The 7463-nt window shown below is 31.8% G+C and overlaps 1 long non-coding RNA gene across 1 annotated transcript; it reads left to right on the top strand.

Moving 5' to 3' along the window:
* The first annotated feature begins 1039 nt into the window (after window positions 1-1039).
* LOC143080253 (uncharacterized) lies at window positions 1040-6011 on the top strand. Its single transcript, XR_012979668.1, has 3 exons — window positions 1040-1133; window positions 4104-4191; window positions 5923-6011. It is a non-coding gene; the product is annotated as an uncharacterized LOC143080253 (long non-coding RNA).
* Window positions 6012-7463: the final 1452 nt, after the last annotated feature.

Raw genomic sequence — 7463 nt, forward strand, 5'->3', positions numbered from 1 at the left:
ATTACATTTGAGCGCAAGGAGATCTATTTGTGAATCGGTTTATATAACCCCGGTTGAACTCAGGGTCGTATTAACGGAATATCATTGAGGCCATCTATTTTTATTACGGGTTTCCACATCTTTAAATCGGAATTATAGAAAAAATGGAATGTTGTTAACAGAATCAAAACAGAAATGATGAACACTGCAACATTTTCAGCAAAACAAAAATAGGATGGAGGACGCGATCTGTGTATTCACATTATTTGTAAAACTCTCCTTGTTCCTGTGAAGCGTGTGCTTTACATCGAGGCTTTCTATGCTTATCATCGACGCCACAGTACTTCAACCAATCAGACAACGTTTATTTGAGGCATTCGACATATTTTAACTCAGATTTTGGAATTTTTTAATCGAAATTATAGAAAAATGGAATGTTGTTAGTACATATAAAATAGAAAAAGATGAATACTATTAGCTAAAGCAAGTTTGGATGGGGTTCTGTGTATTTACATTGTTTGTACAACTCTCCTTACTGATGCCATATTTTGGAATTTCCGTGACCTAAATGGTTCGCGAAAATTAATATTTTTATATATAGTATAGTAAAAAACACAAATTAATGTATTTTTCAAATAGCTTTATTCAGCTGAATAATTATAGCGAAAAACAGCGAACATGGGGAAATAAAATGTTTTTTAGTAGCCTTATTATTAAATCTCCAGGCGAGTGTGATCAAATAAGGCAGCAACCATTTGATTTTCTGGGGGGGGGGCTATGGTTTTTTTTGGAAAAAAAAGTTTGTTTACAGTTTTTGGAGAAAAAAATAATTTGTTTTGAATTCTGAAAAAAAAAATTGTTTGTTTATACACCCTCAGCTGCCACTATATGTAATGCTAAAATTGAAAGAAAAAAATTGTTTTCGACTTGTCGCGAAAAAAATAGATTGTTTTTCGCCGCAGGCGAAAACAAAAGTTTGTACAGAAAAAAAAACCATAGCCCCCCCCCCCCCCCCCCCCCAGAAAATCAAATGGTTGCTGCCTAAAGAGGTTCTCCGTAATACTTGGAAAATCTTATCTGATTCAGGATCAATTCATCGGTTACACTCCCCTATCACCAGTGATTCTTTGTTTTTAGCTGACATTCTGAAAAAGGTGTGTAAGTGTTGACTCACAATTTGCATGATTAATAACATATATCGACTCGTTACCTGGACTACTGCAAAAAACAATTATTCAGTTAACTGATTTAGATGGAAGGTAAACGGACAGAAAGTCACAGGACATAAAGTCACAAATTTGATAGGACAAAAAGTCACAGGACAAAAAGTCACAAACAAATTGTTGACAATTGGTTTGAATATATATGAAAAAGATCTTGAAATATTTTCTTTTTATAACATATATTCATTTTTAATTTAAGGAAATTGCTCATAAAGCTTGATAAACATGATAAATGGAAATGTATTAGATTTTAATCTTGCAAAGGATATATTTATGGGGCCATATTTATTGGCAAATTGAAGCCATTTAGGTACCAAGCCACTTTGACATTTTGTTTTCATAACAATTATTTGATTATTATTGATATTTATTGAATAAATTTTAATAACTAAGTTGCTTCTTATATTAAACTTCAAGAAAAATACAAAAAAAAGTGTTTTCTTGTTCAAAGAAAAATAATCTCTAAACTGAATTGTGACTTTTTGTCTGGGACTTGTTGACCGTGACTTTTTGTCCTGTGACTTTCTGTCCTACATTCAGATTGAATAGGGGTTTGGTTGACCCCGTCTCCCTCTATCTGAGACTACTATCTCAGTGATGAACTTAATGTTTTATGTATTGTGCTTGTCATATATGTATGTTGGATAAAAGCTCTAGAGCTTATGTTGTATTGTATGTATAACCAACTTTAAAAAAATCTTTTTTGTTAGCCTGTAACAACTAACAAGTAAGATTTAGGTTTCTTCTTTTTGTAATACAAACAATTATTACGCCTTGAAAGGATATTTTTTTACTATGACGGCGTCCAAGAAAAAAGTTGAAATAGCTAGACACCAACTTTATATTGGACCTAGTAGCTTTATATGTGCTTGTGGTTGCAAATGTAAATGCATGGATGCCTGCTACACTGTAGAATACATAACAAGGAAGCTTTGCTTTGCTCTTCATGGACTACGAACTCATATTCATAATTAAAAACCTTCCGCCAGGCAAGCGTAAATAACCAACACTCATCTCACGAGGCGTACCTAGTATGTCTTTTTAGGTATGTATTATATAAACATTTATTCATCATTGTGCGAAGTGCTCCTTTGAAGGAGGGATTTTCTAAACCAGAACAGAACAGAATAGCCATGCAAGACTTCATTATCATTTGGACTAATATTATGGCACATTTTGTCTTACCACAGGGATTTGTGTCAATTTATCTGGTTTTCTATCCTCTGACCTCATTTTCATGGTTCAGTGGTTATTGTTAAGTTTTTGTGTTTTGGTCGGGTTTTCTAATATTGTATGCAACATGTCAAGTATATTTGTTGTATGAAAATTTTTAGGGATGTACATGTTAGACTGGCATGTTTTATTCAATCTTGACCTCATTTTTATGGTTCATTGCTTAATGTTACTTTTTTGGTTTTTTTGGCCAGTTTCTCTATTTTCTTATTTTCAAATTAGCAAAAGGTCAACTAGGTGCATATGTCTGACTGAGAAGTTTCATCTTACTTTATTTTCATAGTACATAGGACAATATAAAAAAAGAAGATGGGTTTTGAGTGGACAACTCCACATGAGAGACCAAACAGAAATTAACAACTCAAGGTCACCCTACAGCCTTAACAATGAACAAATATGAAAAAGAAGATGTGGTATGATTGCCAATGAGACAACTGTCCACAAGAGACCAAAATGACTCAGACATTAACAACTAAATGTCACCGTACGGCCTTCAACAATGAGCAATGCCCATACCGCATAGTCAGCTATAAAAGGCCCCGATAAGACAATGTAAAACAATTCAAACGATAAAACTAACGGCCTTATTTATATAAATAAATGCAAGAAAAACAAATATGTAACACATAAACAAACGACAACCACTGAATTACAGGCTCCTGCCACTTGGGACAGGCACATACATAAATAATGTGGCGGGGTTAAACATGTTAGCGGGATCCCAACCCTCCTCTAACCTGTGACAGTGGTATAACAGTACAACATAAGATTAAACTATAAAAATCAGTTCAAAAAGGCTTAACTCATCAGATGGACAAAAATACAAGTGGACGTGGCCGGGTACTTATACATCCCTACACAAAAAGACACAATGAACAGATCTGAGAGTACTCCCAGTTATACTGCATAGTCAGCTATAAAAGGTCCAGAAATGACAACGAAAACAATTCAAACCAGAAAACTAACAACCTAATTTATGTACAAAAAATGGAAAAACAGTTAAATATTACACATAAACATAGGACAATCACTGAATTATAGGCTCCTGACTTGGAACAGGCACATATATTATGAATGTGGCAGGGTATAAGGAACTATGAAAATGTTTAGTTTTTGTGGTTTGGTTTATTTTCCGGATACTGTAAGCAATAAGGCCACTTTATTTAGTGAACGGAATGATTGTAAGATGCACATGTCTGTCTGTCATATTTTATATGACCGTGACCTCATTTTCATTGGTCAATGAAACACTGCATTGTTTATCATAATTATGCTTAAAGTTACAGGTAGATTATATTTGTAGGATATGTAACAATTGTAAGGTGTGCATGTCTCTCTGGCAGATTCATATAACCATGACCGCATTTTATGGTTCTTTGGTCAATGCTAAGTTTTCTTGGTTTTGTCATTTTATCAGATATCATAAGCATAGGTCTACTTGTTGTACGGAATGAATGCAAGGTGTCATATAAAAAAAGAAGATGTCTGTTTGCCAAGGTTAATTTTACTAAGACCTCATTTTCATAAAACAATGATAATATTAAACAGCAAGAATGAGGATCAAGTCGAAGTTATATACAAATGAGGCAAAATTTTCAGTTGCCTACTTTTTATGTATTAGTAGTTATTTTTGTCATTAAATGATATTGTTTACCCTTTTATGTGTAGGGCAAGAATATTGAAGATAAAGGGAAACTATAAACAGAAGAAATTATCAACAAAAAATAGATTTACAAAGGTCAACAAAGCCTAAATGGTAAGTACACTGTTAAAAAAAGTTTTAGCCCTTGAGTAATGATTAAATATTTATTAAAATAAGATGGGGTACGATAAATGAGAAAACTATCCATCAGAGTTCAATTAAGTGGATGTAACCATTGTAATTACTTATTAGGGACCAATGATGACCTGTTAGTAATGAAAAAACTCATACCCTATACATGATATAGTAATCTATAGAAGACAACGCTAACAAAATTTGAAACGAAGCATCAATTCAAACTTCAAATATACCAGACTAATTTATAAAAAAACAAAATATTATGAAAAACAAAAATGACGGATATGAAACAACATCAACCACTGAACTATGTACAAGCTCCTGATATTGGACAGGCATAATATGACTGGGTTGATATAAAAATAAGAAGCAGTCTGATTTCAAATAAGACTTTTCTCCAATAGAGATCAAATGACATTTAAGGAGGCTCAAGGGTATAAAAATTTCAGAAAAATATTAAAAAAAATTTTTCATAACTAATTTTATTTATAACTTTATTAGTTTTTACTTTATCATATGGTACAGAAATCATTCTAAAAAATCAATTCGTTTTGGCCCCAGACAACTTTTAAAATGTATATATCATTGAAAAAGCTCCAAATTATCTCCCTTTGGTGCAGAAATGCCATTTTTTGTCATGAGAATTGTAATATCTTTTTTAGCTCATCAGTGACCTATATTTTTTATTATCATTTTCAACTAACTTTACTTTAAAGCTGAACTATTGTAAAATTTAAGGGATTTCTGTAATTAAGTTCTTTTTTCATTTCAAAATTACCTCTATTTCTCCTGTTAGTTCAACAGAAAAAAAAGTACCTTTACAAAAATGTATATATGCTTCTTTCAAAGGCGGATTGTGAGTGTGAATGAATGGTGTCCCCATTTTTGTAATTTAATTTTTCTATTTTTCTATAAAGTATAAGATAAAGTTCATTTATAGAAAAATATAGTGTAACCCTATATTAAGAAAAAAAAAATTGATTGAAACCTGCGAACCCCCTTAATTTAACAAAAATAGTTCACTGTACAGCCTTTGACAATGAGCAAACGCTATACCGGACAGTGGTTTTAATAACCATGATAACAGCACAACATTTGAGCAAATTGTAAAAATTTGTTGCAATGGGCTTATGTTCTTATGTTGTACTGTTATACCACTGTCCCAGGTTAGGGGGAGGGTTGGGATCCCGCTAACATGTTTAACCCTGCTACATTATTAATGTATGTGTCTGTCCCAAGTCAGGAGCCTGTAATTCAGTGGTTGTCGTTTGTTCATATGTTACATATTTGTTTTTCTTTCATTTTTTTACAAAAATAAGGCCGTTAGTTTTCTCGTTTGAATTGTTTTACATTGTCTTATCGGGGCCTTTTATAGCTGACTATGCGATATGGGCTTTGCTCATTGTTGAAGGCGGTACGGTGACGTTTAGTTGTTAATGTCTGTGTCATTTTGGTCTTTTGTGGATAGTTGTCTCATTGGCAATCATACCACATCTTCTTTTTTATATTAACTCAAAAGACTGCAACAAGGAACCAAACAATAACCAGTAATATGTAAATCATAGACACAAAGCACTGAAATTAGAGTACTAACAATAGATATTTAAATGAAAGTTTATTAAAATGTTCATAAACATGATAAAATAGCCATTAAGTTATTGCTGTATTTCTCTTCACTGATAATTTTTGAGTTTTGTGTATTTGTAGGTCAGACATCTCGGTTTTCATGGTCATCATTCAACAGATCAATACTGAACAGAAAACTTGGAAGATGATATTTTTCTCAGGAGTGCGACTTTTTTTATTAATTTGAAATGGAACGTTTTTTTCCTACATTAAATAGAAAAAGGAAATTTCAACATAATGACTATAAACAAAAAGGAGTCATACCATCACAATCATAGATGCTCAAGAACTTGATCATGTAAATGCAACAATGTAATTATCAATTGAAAGAAGGAACGAATGAAAAAAATATTAGTATGTTGTTGTCCAAATAAACCTGCTTTGTCTTCTCATTTGAATCGCTCCATCCAATAAAGATGTACGGAGGAAGATCTTTTAAGAACAGATTGAAAAATGTTTTGTCTAAGAATTGCGGGAATATTCTAGTGGATGAAATAATTTATTGACTTGCCTCTTATATAGTGGACTGAATAATTGTACATAGCAAGCAGCGAAAAAGAAAACTAAAACTTTAACACAAAAAGTGTTTAAATTATAAATTTGCAAATATAAGCATAATATTATGTACACCACAAAGGTATATAATTCAAATTGTTTGCATATTCATGTATTGCAATGAAACTATAACAAAGAAAACCTTACTTCATGAAAAGAGTAAACTATTCAGTCAGAATATGAAATATGTTTTTCAGTTCTATTTTTCATTATAAAATAAACAAGACAAAGATTTCAAAACAATATTTTTTCATTTATTTAAACATGTCATCATTTTGTTTCAGTGAAAGAACTTTACTCTTTGACCTTAAATTTTATTATACATTCCAAAATCAGAATTATAATCTTTATTGTCATATTAACAAATAAAAAACATGTTTGTGACAAAATGAAAAAAAAATTATATTTATACATAAAAAATATAAAAAAACTTGTATACATTTAAAACTTTTTACTTCCAAACAGCATTCATTGCAACATACACATACTGTATATTTATATCTATATATTTATAATTTGAATCCCATAGGATTTTATTTTGTCCCATGGGATATTAAAAATCCCATGGGATAATAATAATCCCATGGGAGTTTTTTTGTCCCATGGGACAACAAATATCCTATGGGACTACAATTATCCCATGGGACCAAAAAAAATCCCATGGATAATGGTAAATCCGATGGGATTTTGCCCTGTCCCATGGGATATTGAAAATCCCATGTTTTTATAAATCAAATAGCAAAATAAATATAATAGTAACAGTAGAAAACAAATGAAATTATTGAATCCCATGTAATTCCGCACATTTTGGTTATATACATGACACTGTAGCTCTTATTTGAGGCGGGGGCGGATTTGCAAATGAGTGTTTTGCAAATTAAAAGTGTCCAGTGTTTCTTCATTAGGTCTTCAGTAAGATAGAACATGACAAAGATTATCAGGACAACAGTACCCCGATTATGACAGTCATATGCATTATGAGATCTTAAATAGTGACATCAGAGTCATTATAAGGTCTCAGATAGTGTGCACGTGAGAGTCATTTGAAGGTCTCAGATAGTGAGATC

Source organism: Mytilus galloprovincialis, chromosome 6 (genome assembly GCF_965363235.1).
Source record: "Mytilus galloprovincialis chromosome 6, xbMytGall1.hap1.1, whole genome shotgun sequence".
Classification (NCBI taxonomy): Eukaryota; Metazoa; Mollusca; class Bivalvia; order Mytilida; family Mytilidae; genus Mytilus; species Mytilus galloprovincialis.